Source organism: Equus quagga, chromosome 4, assembly GCF_021613505.1.
Source record: "Equus quagga isolate Etosha38 chromosome 4, UCLA_HA_Equagga_1.0, whole genome shotgun sequence".
In the NCBI taxonomy this organism is placed as follows: Eukaryota; Metazoa; Chordata; class Mammalia; order Perissodactyla; family Equidae; genus Equus; species Equus quagga.
In genome coordinates, this window is record NC_060270.1 from 45,210,740 (window position 1) to 45,229,071 (window position 18,332).

Below are 18,332 nucleotides of genomic sequence, written 5' to 3' on the forward strand. Positions count from 1 at the left end.
CAATTCTCCTACATGACTCCAAGATCCATCATTTGGATAATGCCCTGTTCTATCCTCATTTAAATTGATTTACTTACATATCACACCATATTTTTTCAACAAGAATTCTGCTTTTGTGGTTTCCATAAGGAATTTGTGACCATTGTTATTTAAGGACATCAAGTAAATCAGCAAAGAAATTTATTATATTTGGACAATGGGGAAAAATCCAGAAGTATAATTAAAGTCAAAAAACTAAAACAGAAAGTAAAATGCCCTTACTATACACAGAAGTTACCATTTTCCTTGATATCCAGGTGTGAAACCCTATCATTCCTGATTTCTCTGTTTCCATATTCAATTAACAACTAAATCTTATGAAATATATCTTTCCAAAATAATTTTGCCTGTCCCAGGTTTACATTCTCACTGCACCACCTCTTTGGGGCCTTATACTTTCAAGCTTGGATTTTAGTTAAAGCCTCTGAATTCATCTTCCTGTGATTAGTTTTTCTTTCCTCCTATCTGTCTTCCATATTACTGGCAGATTAATATTTTTTAAAACCCACTATTACCAACTTGTTCTGCTGAAACCTTTTCTTACCTATCGACAACATAAAAGCCAAAAGCCACCTTTGGACACTACAAACCTTACGTGATTTTGTTCCCAACAAATTGTTCATCACAACCTTTTCTTCCTTTTTTTCTTAATTTATTAAAAATAGAAACACCATATTAAAATTGCCATGTATGAAACAAAATGTAATTTTTTCCAATATCAAATAATATAAAACGTGAAGCCAGAAAAATTTGCAATCCAATGCTAGTTACTGGCTGTGACCCCTTCCTCCAGACTCATATGTTGGAACCCCAACTCCCAGCACCTCAGAATGCGACCTGATTTGGAGATGGGGTTGCTGCAGATGTAGTTAGTTAAGATGAGCCACACAGGAGAGCACCACATGGAGACTGGAGTCATGCTGCTACAAGCCAAGGAACTAGCAGAAGCTAAGAGAGAGTCCTGGATCAGATGCTTCCCTATCGCCTTCAGAGGGAGCACGGCCCAGCTGACACTTTGATCTTGGACTTCTGGGCCCCAGAAGAGTGAGAAAATAAACTCGTGTTGTTTAAGCCCCTTAGTTTGTGGCCTTTGCTGCAGCAGCCCTAGGAAACTAATACATTGACTAATTATTTTACATTTTTCAATTCAATTTTTTTCATTTTGAAAAATGGGGACAGTAACATTTGTATCACAAGACTGCCATGAGGATTATGAGAGACTATTTGTAGAGTAATACAGGGCCTGACTACAGAGGTTATTTTCCTTTCTCTTTGTCCCCACAGCTTCTAATCTATGTGAACTATAGTTGCCTGAGAAAATTAAAGCTTCTCTGGAGCTTAGTTGCTGCAAGTGTAGAAGGGTAAAAAAATACTTTACCTGCCAGCAACCTATATCAGAGAGCTTCTCGTGGTTCCTCCTAGCTCAGAGTTCTACGATTCGTGATCGAAACTCACATCCCTGATGCTGCCTTAACTGCTCATCCCCTCTAGTAATTTATTCTTCAAATCCTCAGAGATGATACAACTTGAACCATGACTGATACTAACAGTTTTTGTTCTTCACATTCTAAAATTTAACTTACATTACAATTTACCAAGTAGAGTTTTATAGTCAAAAAAAAAAAAAACCCTAATAGTGCCCTCTGCTCATTGATTCTTATGGTTAAAAAAAACCCAGATATTTTACATTAATTCTAAAAAGTCAGATTTGCCATTCATTTTTTTAAATTAAGTATGTACATATTTTTTTAAAATAGTATTTATTTTATCATAGTTGTCAATGTGCATTAAAGCCTATTATTTCTGTACTTACATTGCTGGAACGAGGACCAATCACAAATGCGTTTGTATTGCTCATAATACTCTAATAACTAATGGTCAATGGACAAAATGGTCAATGGGCAGTGCATTAATTTTGCAAATTTTCATATGTTTTTATTTTATTTTATTTTTGAGGAAAATTAGCCCTGAGCTAACAATTGTTGCCAATCCTCCTCTTTTTGGTGAGGAAGACTGGCCCTGAGCTAACATCCATGCCCATCTTCCTCCACTTCATATGTGGGACGCCTACCACAGCATGGCTTGCCAAGTGGTGCCATGTCTGCACCCGGGATCCAACCTGGCAAACCCCGGGCCACCAAAGCAGAACGTGCGAACTTAACTGATGCGCCACTGGGATGGCCCCTAATTTTGCAAATTTTTAATCAGATGATCAAGTATTTGAAGAAAGGTTTTCATTTCCACTTGGAGGGTTAAAAAAAATACTAACTCCTATAGTTAGAAAACACAAGATAAATGAATCATCTTCTGTCTTAAGAGCCTTTCTTAGCTTCATGAGGGCTAGGAGTGCATATTTTTTCCATGGAGAAATAAGTAACCCCTACTCATCTTTGTCCACAGCCATGCAAAAATTTAGAATTTAGAATCTATTTAATTAGGAAGTAATTTGCTGCTCAATATTTATGAAGTTATAAGCCCAAGCCATGTTGAAAGATTGTAAAAGAAGCAGTTGTAGGAATTAGTCACGAATTAGAAAATATCCCCAGGTGAAAAAACTTTAAAGAATCATCTATAATACCTAAATGTTGAATGTCACATTAATAAAGTTATGCTACCTAGCATTAGCAAATAACTACAACTTCAGTTGAGTACAGGATTATTCAGCTTCTAACTATGGGCTAGTTTCCACCATTTAACAGAAATGATAATAAGCTAACAATATATACATACTATGAAACATAAGTGAAAGAAGTTGGCTTTGTAAACTTTGCAGAAATGAACAAGTAAACATACAATAATAATTTTTATTAGATATGTATAATGAGCACATGTATACATGTTATATGTATATATACACATCTACATGTTGATCAGGGGATCCCAGTATTTTCTAATACTAATCTAGATAATCAGAAATTCATATTTATGCAGAAAGGTACAATTTTTATACTAATAGTGTTGATATATAACCTGCTAAGTATTCAAAAACATATGAATTTTTATTATCTAAAAAGGACTTAAATTAATTTCATATAGACAAAAAACAAATTTATAGATGTCATAGTCACTAATCAATGATCAGTAATTCCATAAGAATATTGATGTTTAACATGCTGCACTTTCTCAGGAACTCTGAGAGTATACCATAATAAAAATCTGATCCTAGATAATATCACTAATGGTGGCCTTCTGCTTTCATTGTTGTAGCATTAAAAGAGAAAACCTAATTTCATGGACCCACGTTATCCAAAGTTTAACCATATAGCTAGAAACCTTAAGGTCACATTTTGTGTCCAAGATTCCAGAGAGATTGTACCCACTTGATGGCTACAGTTCACATTTACCTTGAAGAAATTTCCTTGAAACTGAGCCACATTGATAGAGAGGAGAACAATTCTGATATATTCTTATATTTGCACTCAAAGATGTCCAGAGACACGTAAAAAATGACTCTTACAGGCCAGCCTGGTGGTGTAGTGGTTAACTTCGTGCGCTCCACCTCAGCAGCCCAGGATTCAGGGGTTCGGACCTGGGCGCAGACCTGCACACCACTCATCAAGCCATGCTGTGGAGGCATCCCACATACAAAAAAATAGAAGATTGGCACAGATGTTAGCTCAGGGACAATCTGCCTCACCAAAAAAAAGAATAATTCTTATTCACCAACATCTGAGAATCACTTCTAAAATCATTATATTGTCACATCATTTCCAACAAATAGCTCTATAATTCTTTAAAAAATCTATGATTCTGTTTGATTCAAATCTGATTAAAAATGAACATGGGCCTTTAATCCTCATCAGATTAATTAACATTTTCAGTTTGAGTCTGAATACCAAACAATGTCCTTGTCCTATTTTATTTTTTTTTCCCTGAGGCTCTAAGCTCAATGTGCTTAGATGTCATGACACACTTGTATGGAAGTATGATTTTGTGAACCAATGGTGTCAGGTAAATTGGGTTTCTCAAAACACTTTTTAATTCCAAAAAGTCAATGACCTGAAGAAGTAGCTCAGTGTATACCTTCTGGAAGTTTCTAATATCTCACCAAATGGCTGAGTTAAAGTAAACCACATCTCCAAATATTTCCCAAACATTCACCAAATTTTGATGGCTAAAGTTACCTTCAGAAAGATTTCTTCTTCTATTGCATTACGTCTTGCAAACTCTCGCGAGGAATAATGTATGCAATCTGGGCACACCAGCCTTCACTTTCTTCTTGAACAAACTATCTTCCGCCCTTCAGTTGTAAGTGCTTGATCTATGGTGAGTGCATTCAAATTTCCCATGTTCAAATATCACAAATTCCTTACAGACAGATGTTCAGGAATTTACAGCTCATTTGTGATTACCCATTATTAAAAAAAATGGGTATTAATTTTTATTTCTCTTCCTCTATTTCAATGGCTTTCAAACTTTGATGCTCATCAGAATCAGTTGAAAGCTTGTTAAAACAGATTGCTAGGCCCCACTATTAGAGTGTCTGATTTATTATATCTGAAGGTGATGCCTGATAATTTGCATTTCTAACAAGTTCCCAGGTGATGCTGATGCTGCTTTTCCTAGAACCACACTTTGAGAACCACTGCTCTATTTGTGACAAAAAAATTCAAGCAAGCTACATTCAAGAGTCAGTGCAAATTTCGAAGACTGGCAACCCATTTTGGGTACAACTGGAAAATTGCCTACAAACATACTCAGACAGCCCTTTGCTGTCATTTGATCTATTTGAACAAAAGAAGTGTTAGAATTTTCCAATGTAAATTGCCATAGTTAAATCCAACATATAGTAATAAATGACAATTAATTATCAACTAATTAATAATCAATCTCCTTTTTATATTTTGATAATTTACTGGCATAAGTTTCCAAAGGGGCAAAATGACTAGTACTTTTTTTTTTTTTAATTCAAGCTCTTCTTCTCAATTTATTTCACAGATCATAATGATTAGAGAATCCTATTTATAAGTAACTTGCCTAGGGTAACACAACTAGTTAAGTGGTGGGGAATGGATTTGAACCTAGTTCTATTGACTATTCTATAATGCTACACTACTGCCCAGATATCATTAGCCTATTCATAATTTATTAACTCAACTAGCTGAGGGCCTACTCTCATGTAAGGTATTACATGTGACGTTGGGAATAAATAACGAAGAAAACAAAATACTGCGCTTAAGTTTATAACATACTAGAGAAGTTTTATACAAAGTAAAAAGCTTCAATACAGAGTGATAAGTCCCATAATATCAATAAGATAGCTTATCACACTGCAATCTAGTTTCAAAACACCTTTCCAAAAACAATATAACCTGATCTTCAAAACAACTGGAGAGAATTAATTGACCAGATTTTTCTTTTTTAATTTGGTAAATGAAGAGCTAAAGAAGCAATATTACATAGGACTTTCTTTCCCTTCTATTCTCTACATCAACGTTTCCCAAAGCATATTTAGCAGCACACTTGACCTAAGTGATGCTCAGAAGAAAAAAAGGGTTCTGTGGGCAATTCTGTATTTCTCCTTGGAGATCCATAATGTATATTATCATTTTAATAGTTCCAAGATATTCAGTAAAAAAAAAAAAAAAAAATTAACTTTGCTTAATCCAGTGCTACCCAAACTTATGTCATCATAAAACTCTGTATGAAACTTTTGAAACACTCATCTGGACCTACAGTTTTTGATCTTTTTTTTTTTTTCTTTTGAGGAAGATTAGCCCTGAGGTAACATATGCTGTCAATCCTCCTCTTTGTGCTGAGGAAGACTGGCCCTGAGCTAATATCCATGCCCATCTTCCTCTAATTTTATGTGGGACACCTGCCACAGCATGACTTGATAAGCGGTGCATATGTCTGTGCCCAGGATCCTATCCAACGAACCCCAGGCCACTGAAGCGGAGTGCACAAACTTAACCGCTACACCACCAAGCTGCCCAGTACCTATACTTTTTGAAAGATGTTCTACTGAGAACTAAAGGTTTCCAGAAGATTGTGGTATTGGGGGAGAGGGCACTAAATTGGTCCTTCTTGGCTTCTTCCCACTTCCCCTACTAGCCTGGCTTCATTCAAAACAGCCTACTTTTATCTATATAATTTATTAAAGGATATGATTAGCCAAGTTGAATCAGGAATAAAAAGTTGCAACTTTAAGTGAATCACCAAAATTTATACTAAAAACCCAGGAAAAGAGTTTGAATAGGACTTTATCTTGAAATATAACTAAAGTTTATTTTATAGTAAAAAAAAAAGTAGGCTATAATTGCAGCCATGCGTTAACTTTTACAGTGAACAAATAATGAATCAAATCATTACAGAGTTTTTAAAACAGTTTTTGAAAAATTTTTGATAGCATGACACCTGATCCTTTACTTACTGCTTGACATTTACATCATGAATATAAAAAAGACTCTTCAATAATATTCAAAACTCTCATCACTTTTGTCAAAGGCTTCTTTCAACTCTTTGACAAGTGTACATAGCAGTCTTTTTGAAACACCTATCCTACTATTATCTTGAATACCTTTTATGGGCATATTTTATAATTACCACAGAGAAAAGCAAACTTTAAAAAATAGAGATACAGACATGCATGAGAATTAGGAGACTAAATGTTGGGAGTGAAGTGGGGAGGTGAAGACTGCATGATGTGGTAGTGTGTATTAATGTTTTCATTTTCTGTATTTTACAAGGCTTTGACAAATTGGGGACTTCTAATCCTGGAGAGTCTGCTCTTCCCAGAGTCAGCTGATCCCTAAGATAGTAAACAACTTGCCTTGGAGCATGCCTTTGATAGGCAATCAACCAATCCAAAACCCACAACCCAAACCACCTCTTCTAACTCTCACACAAGAAGCCAATATCCCCCTTGCCCTCATCACCCCAGGGCCAGGTACCAGACAACGAAAGACCATTCCAATAGCCCAGAGCCCTCACAATTATTCAAACCAACCAATCCTAAACTGTTTGCCCTGCCTTGCCTTGCCTTTCTCTTGAAATTACAATGAAAGATCTGGCATGCTGTCCACGCACTCTTTCTGCCTCCTGACCAAACCTGGTACTTCCCCATGTGGTGCTGCATGGCACGGCATGCCTCCTTCTCTTGGAAACTGTGAGTAATAAAACTTATTTCAATGGCATTGACCTCCACATATTGTCACTTATTCAGCTCTATAAATTAAATCCCAGGTACAATCAAACATAGTAAAAGTACTCTCTGCCAGGTCATCATTTACTAATGGCTTTGTATATAAGTTGATCACTTTGCCAACAGCACCTACATTAAATTCATGAAACCTAGTACTTATTGCGAGGGTTAGATTTTATACTTTTCAATTTACCCATATAATGTAGTCAGAAGTAAACAATATTAAACAATGGAGACTGACCAAGGCTCTACCTTATTAGATGATCTTATTAGATGACCTAACAAGACTGACCTTGTTAGATGGGATATAAAGACTTGTCTTAAACTGGGAAGGATACTTGAGTAGGAATTAAATATATAATTGGTTTATTAAAGAAAATTTTTAATGTATCATAGTTTCCCTATGTAACTCATAGTGGCAAAATCTTTAATAATGAATCCTCAAATAAGCAGGAGCCCCCATATACACTCTACATATGGAGGAAATTTACATTTATAGAGGAAAATTCCATTTGCAAAGGTATGTCCAAAACCGGAAGAGAACTACTCCTGGAGACAACTCTCATCACCTCAGAAAGTCTTATCAGCTGCATAAAAGATAACCCTTATTCACCACACATTTCCCCCCACCCCTTCCTACAACTTGTTTCCTCCCACAGTAGCCCAAAACCCCTTTTGCGTTGTTTAGCCTAAGATAGTATACAAGCCTCAATCATCTGGCTGCCTTCTGGGGTCTCATTTCATTATGAAACTCCCACAGATGCGTAATTAAATTGTTCTTTTCCTCTCATTAGTCTGTCTTGTACCAGTTTGATTTGAGGGCCCCAGTTATTGAACTCAGGAGGGTAAAGGGAACAAGATTTTTCTTCCCCTACAGTAGTTTCAGTGAGTGTGAGAAAAATAAGTTTACATTCTGTTACTATCTTGCCTTTTAGAATTTTTCAAGAGAAAAAGTAAGGATTTTGTTGTCATAATTTGTCTTGTTTATAGAATCTAGAATTTACCCTAAGGCTTCATGTTTATCTTTTATGAACTAATGAATACAAATTTCAAATAAACCTTCAGTTTTAAATACAATTTAATGTGAGTGTGTTTTGCATTAATTTTTGAGAGCTGCAGCATTTTTAAAAGCACAGTTTCGAAGATACAATGGACATGATTAAAACTGTGCAAATAATTTGAAAATATAGGACACATGACATATATTAAATCCATAATCAGATGAGAAGTAATTATTTGTACCATGAATAACAAGCCTAATATGCATAAAATAGTCTCTATAAACATAATACATTTTTGTTAAGCCTAAATACCATAATTAGAAAAATTTTCTTTCATTAAGCAAATATTCTAATGAATAAAAAGTCATATTTACTCTAAACATTAATTATTCTATTTATAAAGACACTAAAGAAACATCCATATTAAAATCATACTTCTAATAATTTTATCTTTCCTTTTTTTTTTTTGCTGAGGAAGATTCTCCCTGAACTAACATCTGTGCCAATCTTCCTCTATTTTGTATGTGGGTTGCCACCACGGTATGACTGCCAACAAGTGGTGTAGGTCCGTGCTTGGGAACTGAACCTGGGCTGCCAAAGTGGAGCACACTGAACTTAACCACTAGGCCACTGGGCCAGTCCCTTATCTTTCCTTTTTGATTTGGAAAATATTTCATGATCTCTCAATACTTTGGGTTACCATTATTATCATCATTTTTTAACTCATACATCCAATCAACAAATTTCTTTTATATGACACATATTATACTAAGTTCCAGGAATACTACTACAAATAAAACAGTCACTGCCCTCGAGAATCTTAAAGATCTTCTGAAGAGGCAGATAACCAAATGGGAACTAGACGCAGTGATACGTGCTATGACAAAGCTATGCTAGGACAGTCTGTAGAGATCATAGGCTTCCAAAAGAAAGCAGCAACTAAACTATAAGAATTGAACAGCCATTCTAGTCTGTGGACTCAGAGAATAAGCCTGACTCCAGGAAGTGGGATAGTGACCATACATAAAGCCAAATTGGCCACAGGAAGTCAAATCATAAAGGGCTTCCTGGGCTGTGAAGAGTTTAGACATCATCCTGAAGGTAACAGGAGGCCATTGAAAGATTTTTTTTTTAAAGATTGGCACCTGAGCTAACATGTGTTTCCAATCTTCTTTTCTTCCTTTTCTTCTTCTTCTTCCCCTCAAATCCCCCCCAGTACATAGTTATATATTTTAGTTGTGAGTGCCTCTGTTGTGCTATGTGGGACACCACCTCAGCATGTCCTGATGAGTGGTGCCATGTCCATGCTCAGAATCCAAACCAGTGAACCCCTGGGCCATCAAAGCAGAGTGTGTGAAATTACCCACTGGCGCACCGTGACAGCCCCTGAACGATTTTTATCAGGGATGTAAAATGATGGATACTGTTGAATGTTAGTGGCAAAGCATTGCATAATTAAGATTTACAGAATCCCAAATGCCAGTAAATGCATCTATTCAATAATAATATGAGCATTTTTCCAATGGCATGATACATATAACACTCTATATCATTCCTATTCATTAACTTTGGGACATTTTTCTTTGTTTTTAGATAAGAAAATTTATTTAAATTGGCTGGAATAAATGGCTATATCATTATGTATTTATATATTTATATAATTTTTAAACAGCTTGTATAAGACAAAAGCAAAATTTCAATCACAGTAGGTACTGCTAAGTCTTTTCTTACAAGACTGTGATCAGTTGAAGAATATACAGATTAGAACAAATAAGAAAAATTTAGAGGACTCCAGAGGAGAGCATAAAAATTCTTTGAAGAAAATAAGAGCTACAAGAAAAGGTCAAGAGAACCAAAACCAATTTACTAAGACATTCTGAAGAATGTCTTTGAAACTGTCTCAAGACATACTTTTTCTTTTATGGATTAAATAGGCAACATCTCTTCTGAGAGATTGTAATTCTCCCTTTCTGTCTCTTTTCACCCAAAAGAAATAAAAGAAAAAATATTCTAATCAACTACGTGAATTATTTCCTAAGTCATAGAGATAGAGAGAAAGTGAAATTATTTATCATCAAACATTTTCTGGTTAATATTTCTTTTTAAAATAAATTAAACATTTACCTGCATGAAATATATTAAATACAGGTACCTCCAGGGAAACTACTGTATCATTTCTCGGGTCTCCTTAAGCCTCTTGGATTCTAAAATGTAATTGATTCCTTTTCTGAATTATTGGTATAATGGAGTCTAATAATATTCTAGGACAATTTACACTTAAATGTTAAATTATACTTAAATGTTAAATTATACTTAAATACTAATGATAGTTTTTAAAGCTTTTATCTTGGCCATCTTAGGAAAAATGAATCCACCTTCCAAAGTTTATGATGACAATGCATTTTTGCTATTATTGGGAAAACATATATTTATAATAAGTATTAACAGGGCATTTGTTATTGTTACATGCCATCAAGTAGGTTCAGACTCCTGGGAAGTCTATGAATGAGTGATGTCCCCAATGTCCTGTCCCCAATAACCTTACTGAGCTTCTATGCACTCATGCCTATAGTCTCCTTTATGGAGTCAATCCATCCCATATTTGGTCTTCCTCTTTTCCTGCTGCCTTCTACTTTTCCAAGCATTATTGTCTTTTTCAAAGACCACTGCCTTCTCATGCTATGCCCAAAGTAGGACAATCTCAGTTTTATCATTTTTGCTTCCAGGGACAGTTCAGGCTTAATTTGCTCCAGGATCCACTTGTTCATCTTTCTGGCAGTTTAGGGTATCCGTAGACCTCTCCTCCAACACCATATTTCAAATGAATCAGTGTTTTCCCTGTCAGCCCTCTTCACTGTCCAGCTTTTGCACTCGTACATAGTAATGGGAATACGAGGGTGTGGATAATCTTGGCCTTGGTCTCTAATGACACTTCCTTACACTCGATGATCTTTCCTAATTCTTTCATTGCTGCCCTTCCTAGTCTCAGTCTTCTCTTGATTTCTTGGCTGCAGTCTCCATTTAAATTGATGACTGAACCAAGGTAGAGAAAATATTTAATAATTTCAACATCTTCATTGTTTACATGAAAGTTGTGTATTTCTTCGGTGGTCATGATTTTCGTCTTCTTGATGTTTAAAAGCAGTTCTGCTTTGGCATTTTCCTCTTCCACTTTCATCAGAACTCCTTTCAAGTCATTGCTGCTGATCGCCAGTAAGATGCTGTCATCTGCATATCTTAGATTGTTGATATTTCTTTTACCAATTTTCACTTCTCCTTTAGCTGAGTTTGGCCCAATTTTTGCATGATATGTTCCGGGTACAGATTAAATAGATAGGTAGATAAGATGCACCCTTGTCTGACACCTTTGCCTATAGGAAACCTTATGTCTTTCTATATTCTGTCCTAACAGGGCACAGTTAATCAAAATTTAAAAATTAAAATTAACAGATTTTCCTTGTCCATTGCCATGTATACCAATAAAGTAGCAATCAGCAAGTGACTTCCTATACTTTGCAATAGACATTCTGTTAACTATGAACCTCTAACAACAAACATTCCTTTTAAAACATTAAGTTATAGAAAAGAGGGAGTAAGCTCTACACAAATTATTTTGCTTCTGCTGAGATCTTCATCAACTTGTAGGCCTCAGGCCTCTCTTCAAGTCCTTCAACCAAAAATAAATAATTAAAAACTGACATGAAACTTGACTAAATAATTTTAAATAATATGTAAGCCAAAGAGACAGCAGAGTAATTTTCAACACCACCATATTTTTTAAACAGACTAGCATGTTTGATGCTAAAACATAGCATAGGATAGTGTTAAGAGTCTGAATTCTAAAACCAACTTCATAGTTTAAATTCTGAGTCCTCCACTTACTAGTACGTCCTTGTGTGAGTTTATTCCCCGCTCTGTATTTCAGCTTTCTCTATACCTCAGTTTCCTCATCTGTAAAATGGAGTAATAACAGTACCTACCTTATAGGATGGTTGTGAAGATTATGTGAATTAATACATATAAAGCATTTAAAACAGCTTGGCACGTACTAAAACTGTATAACTGTTAAATAAGCTTTGCTTGTCTCCTAATATTTCAGAGAAATCTAATGTTTTGACCATAGATAATGAAATCATTTTAATATTCCAGGAGTAAAGTCCTTGTTTATAGGCAAGGCTGAACTTCAGCCCCTCTGCACCAGCAGAGCGTTAAAGATGTTCAGAGCTGGCGTATATTCTGAGCAGTCAGTGCTCATGCCCTATTAGTGGTTAAATATTTTTATTATTATCCTTGGTTATAGGTGGTAACTATCTTCCAAGTAAAATTGGATTATTCTGGGCCAGTATTCTTTACCTAAGTTCTATAGATCCCCTGGCCTTTCATCCTGGTACAGGATGAGGGTGGGGAGGGAAGAAAGCTGGGGCAGGTGAGAGGCCTTTATCTTATACACTGGAGTTAAATAAATGACTTCACCTAAAAAAAAAAAGAGTCTCACAGCCTTAAATCAAGCTGAAATTTATTCCATTAGAGGTTTCTTAGAAAAAGTATTTTGTACAAAATTTGTCAACCACTCTGCAGCAGTTTCCTTATAATATCTCCATTGCCCTCCTGTTCTGTTAACACCAAATCCTTATTCCTTGACCTTAGATCTCAGCTTTTTCTACCATAAGCCTACCACTATATATTTGTATAAAGCTTTGCATTAAAGACAACTTCATATATATATATGAAAAATCAATATCAGCTGAACAGCGATTCAGACAAACTCCCATGTTTGGGAGGCCCAGCAAGTTAGCAGTAAAGTGCTCCATAACTGATAGTATATTATTTTTACTACATTATTTCATTTATTTTCCCAATAAAATTTTAGGGTATTGTTGATTCTACAGAGGAAGTTAAGGCTTTAGCTAAGATGTTTAATAAGTATCCCAAGGTCATACCACTAGGATTTGAGGCCAGCAATCTTCTTGCTATGCTGTTACCACGCTACTTTGTCTTCCATGAAAAGGGATGTAGATGACTCCCCAAGATACTTATGACGCATGATGAAAAGGCCATAATGATCACTCAAATGGAATACCCAAGGCTTTATGAGCTGTGGATTCATAATGGAACTTATCTCTCTTCCATTGAGGAAAAAATCTGCTAAAGCCCAAAACTTGAGTCTTGAGGAAAAAAAGTAATCATCTTTTAATAATTTTATTAATTATTTTCTCTTTTCACAGGCAAGCTGGCATATATACAAAAGAAGTTTCTGTTAAATAACCTCATTTACAGTTGTCTTTAATGCAAAGTTTCTTGCATCCTGTTTCTTCTTAAAAGAGGATGATTTGACTGTGATATCCATCATTCCATTGTTATTGATAATAAAAACAATAAGGAGCTTTAAATGATTATGTATCAGCTATTGAGCTGCATCATTTAAATTTACCATTTCATTTGATCTCTACAACCACACTACTTACAGATGAAGAAATTGAAGCAGAAAAACGTTAAGCAACTTGATGAAGATCACAGATCCAATAAAAGTTCATCTGGGATCCAAACTCTTTTGAGCTCTTATTTGCTGTGTGTTTTTCTTACTTCTACCTGCTCCGAACTCCTCCCCTAACAGAAATCATACTAAAAAGTATTCACAGACACAAACACAAATACAGTGTGTGAAGAATGTGATAACTAATACATATGAATATAAAAATAAACAAATATAAAATAATTTAGAAGGATGGACAGCTATGCCAAGAAAGATTGAGAATATATAAAAATATATAAATATATATTCATATATATAAATATACAAATGTTAATAATGATAAAACTAGGTGATTGGATTATTTATTCCTTATACATTTACCATTTTCTAACTTCCTTTAATGAGCATATGTTGCTTTTATAATTAGAGAAAAACTTATTTTTTAAAAATTCCATCTTGTTACAAATATGTGTGATTAATTTTTATCCTACTTTTTTGGTCTTGTATTAATTTTCTCCTATACTATATACTATATTTTTTATGGAGTCTAAATTTTACATTAAATAAGATTGCACTCTCTTTACATATTGGTGTTATTAACTCACTATGCCAAGTAGAGCATAAAGAATAGATTCATTTATTCAGACGTGGTAGGTGTATAAATGGTCACATATTTTAAAAGATTCCATACTAGAGGTATATATAAATTTTGAAGGGATCTAAAATTTGATTATACAAAAATATAACCAAAATATGCTATGAGATATAGAAGAAACTATACTTCTTTTCTTGTTTTGTTTTGTTTTTTTTCCTGAGGGAGATTTGTGCTGAGCTCCCATCTGTGCCATTCTTCCTCTATTTTGTATGTGGGTTGCCACCATAGCATGGCGACTGATGAGTGGTATAGGTCTGCACCCTGGAAGTGAACCTGGGCCACCAAAGTGGAGCATGCCAAATTTAACCACTAGGCCACAGGGCCAGCCCCTATATAATGGTTTTTGCCTCTGGGTTCCTCTCACAGAGTTCTTAAAATTCCTTATAATTTCCTAAGTGAATAAGAGCACTAGGAGCATCTTTTGTTCTAATATTCGGTCTTTGGCCCCAGGTCCTGATACAGAGTTCCTAAATCCCTTGGAATTTCTTGGGTAACAGCAGTCTTTTTTTGCTATGAGGGGACTCTTGGTGGACTCCTAAAAGCTCCTGGATGGGAGCTGGTTACCAGAAAGACCAAGCCATGACCAGCAGCTTGGAATTTCCAGCTCCCCTCCATTCTACAGAGAGAAGAGAAGGCTTGGGATGGACTTAAAAGTTGACCATTCCCACATGATGAAGCCTCTATAAAAATCCCAAGAGTGTGGGGTTTTGGAGAGCTTTGGGGTTGGTGAAAATATGGAGGGGCTAGGAAAGTGTCACACCTGGAGAGGGCATGGACATCCCAGGCCCCTTCCCACATGCCTTGCCGTATACATCTCTTCCAATTGGATGTTCAACTGTATTCTTTATCATATCCTTCTATAATAAACTGATAAATGGCAATTAACTGTTTTCCTGAGTTCTGTGAGCTGCTCTAGCAAGTTAATCAAACCCAAGGAGGGGGTCATGGGAATCTCTGACTTGGTTAGAATCACAGGTAATAACTTGGACTTGGGATTGGAATCTGAAGTAGAGGGATGGGAAGCAGCCTTGTGGAACTGAGCCCTGAACTTGTGGGATCTGACACTGTCTCCAAATAGATAGTATCAGATTTGAGTTAAATTGTAGGACATGCGGCTGATGTCACAGAAAATTGCTTATTGTGGGGAAAAATCCCCACATATCTTGTGTTGGAAGTGTAGCAAGTGTCGGATCAGTGTGAGAGTAAAGGAAAAGCACAGAAGGAAGATTGAGTTCTTCCCTACACATATGACTAGGAAAATCATCTCTCTATAAACATATTCATATTTTAGAATTTTTAGAACTAATCATTAAATTCATCATGGTCCACCATCAAGGATCCATGCTTTGTACTGTCCTGATTTAGCATGTCCACTTTGGAGCTCTGTCCCACAGTCTCAAGGAAGGCTTTCCCACATTCCCTTCCTACAGATGCCCCCCCCCCAACTTTCCATTCTCTTCCCTTTTCACTTCCTGTTCACTAAACTTTCAGCCTACCCACACAGGTACACACAGAATTTGTTATACACAGAAGAAAAAGAAGAGAAATAGAGAAGTAATGAGAGTAAGTTGAACAAAGAAGAACTTAATAATATTGTTCATGTCAATCATTGATTAATATTTCCCAAAATCCATACTATTACAGAAAAGAAACAAAAGGGGGAAGACAGAGGAGCAGGAATGAAAGGAAGGAAAAAAAGGCGAAGGAGAAGGAGGAAGAGGAAAGTTATTTTGTACCTTTCTCATCCTTCATGATAGCTTAGTATTTCCAACTTTGAAACAAAAAGGGAAGAGGATGAAAGTTTCATGATTAAATTCAAAGCCTTTAAAATCTATCACTCTCCCTAAGTCTCTTATCCAATCACACTCAATAATAATGCAATCATAGTCATAACACATTTATTTAAAACATGATTCAAAGTTGTTATTGAGACAATTGATGTTAATAGAAAAGTTGGCATCTTAAATCACGGCTGTTTCTTTCTCATAGTTACATGGGAAAGCAACACTTTGGAAAACAGAGAAGTATGGATTAAAGCAGTGGTTAAAGAGAGACAGAGGGAGAGAAAGAGAAGAAAACTGGGGTGTGAAATGTCACAGGCAAAAAATGTCACGAGCAAATCAATATATAAATTAGGTCTATAAGACCTATAAGTTTAATTGCATATTTTATTAGGCAGCAGCAATAGTCACATATAGATTCTTTCCTCCCTAGATTTTAACGCTAGCGAGAATTAGCAGTGAATGCGGGTTAAAGAATTTTTTAAAAATTACAACTGGATTTAAAAGAAACTGAATCTGTTGATCAATGTGTCTGTATATAGACTTATGTTACATACTTTTCTGGAAAAATAATTGATTCATATATCTAGCAATGTCAAATAAGCACACTCCAAATCATTCAGTGTCCTCTTAAGCTTCTTCAAATAGCTACTGGAAAAAGTGCCATCATGTTTGTTAACAGAGCTTGTTTTGTTCTAGTCAGTCTAAGTATTTGTCTAGTTGGTTATTTAGGTTTGCAAATGACAGGGCTAACTAAATGCCAAATAAATAAATAAAGAAATCATTCCCCTAAAAATAAAGAAGTCATTTAGTAATTTATTTTTTTAATATAGAACTTTTTTTCATTTACTACTTTAAAAGTAACAGATTATTATTTTTTTAACGATTGGTGTCCAAGGCAGGAACCATAGACACACTCTGGCACATGTACAAATCTCTCTTCAAAGGTCTAGAGCAGCTACTGGCAAAGCCTGTGTTATTTACTGCTCAACCTTATTCTACAGGCTTCCGAAGCAAACCAAGGGGTAGCCAGGGCTGAGAGCAGGAGAATAAACATCCAGTCAGAGGTGGAATGGCCTGGAAGAACAGAAAGGATTAACAGAAGCAATACCGAAGCTTGGCTGTTTAGGGAAAAGCATAATTTTTGTTTCATTTACATAACCTTTCATCCTCTTCAAATCTACCAGAATACTTTTAATAGGGTAGATGTAAACATACTTCTTAGATAAAATTACGCCACAATACAGAAGAATTGTCACAATGCAACTATCAGCCAACATCTTTACATTGTGTTCTATCAGCTATCGCATTTGAAAAGGAGCCAGTGGTATAATTTAGTTTTTTTGCTCAATAAATATTTATTGACACCTATATATTCCAGAACTGTCCCCAGTCCTGGGAATACAAAAATGAAAACAATTGGCATGGTCCCTGACCACTTGGAACTCACAGTCTCTACTTTTATCTTTTTGGTCACAATTTGGTAAAAGCATAAAAATTCTGGAAGAGCAATAAAACTGTTTGCCTATTCAGAAGCTTGTCCCAGAGCTGATTAAAACTTCTTTCTTTACATCCTATTTGGCCTGGTAGTCTAACGTGCTGCCTACAAAATTGCCTCCAATCTCATGCACGCTTGCTTGACTTCCGGAACAGAATTATCAAGGTGAACATTTCTGGATGGCTGCCTCAAGATTTTGGTAATTTTCACAGTTGGGAGTTGGCATAAATCCCCGAACAAATGAAAGCAATATCTGATGGACCCTTCAAGGATTCTTGCCACATCCTGGACTTCAACTGAAGTGAGAAATGTAAAACCTGGGTTATTAATATTTGTTTGTTTTTATGTCTTCATTGGGACTAGGGAAGGAATTAAAACATGTCAGTGTCAAACACTGAATTTCTGTGGGCCTCTAACAATGATTTGCTATACTTCATTTAGGACTATGACACTGACATGCCATTTGATGAGTGCACACTATTGGGGAATTTCCTAAGACAGAGAGTGGAGTTTGAGTGTAGTTATCCACACCCTTGATCCTATAATAGGGTAAGCAAATCTAATTGGCATACACATAAGGGCTTGGTCTTATTAGTATCATATTGTAACAAGTTAAGACCAATAGTCATACTCAGCTCAAGTGGCTGCTTTCATAATCAGCAATAGTTCAGTTACTGAATCAAGGCAAACACGTAGGAAACCCTACTTCCTCATAACTCTCTTCCAGAAACACAAGACTAT

General features: G+C 35.6%; 1 protein-coding gene across 7 annotated transcripts in view; it reads right to left on the bottom strand.

Annotated features, from left to right (window-relative positions):
* NAALADL2 (N-acetylated alpha-linked acidic dipeptidase like 2) overlaps positions 1 to 18,332 on the bottom strand; it is a 1,259,279-nt gene that overhangs the window by 777,167 nt on the left and 463,780 nt on the right. The window lies entirely within an intron of this gene.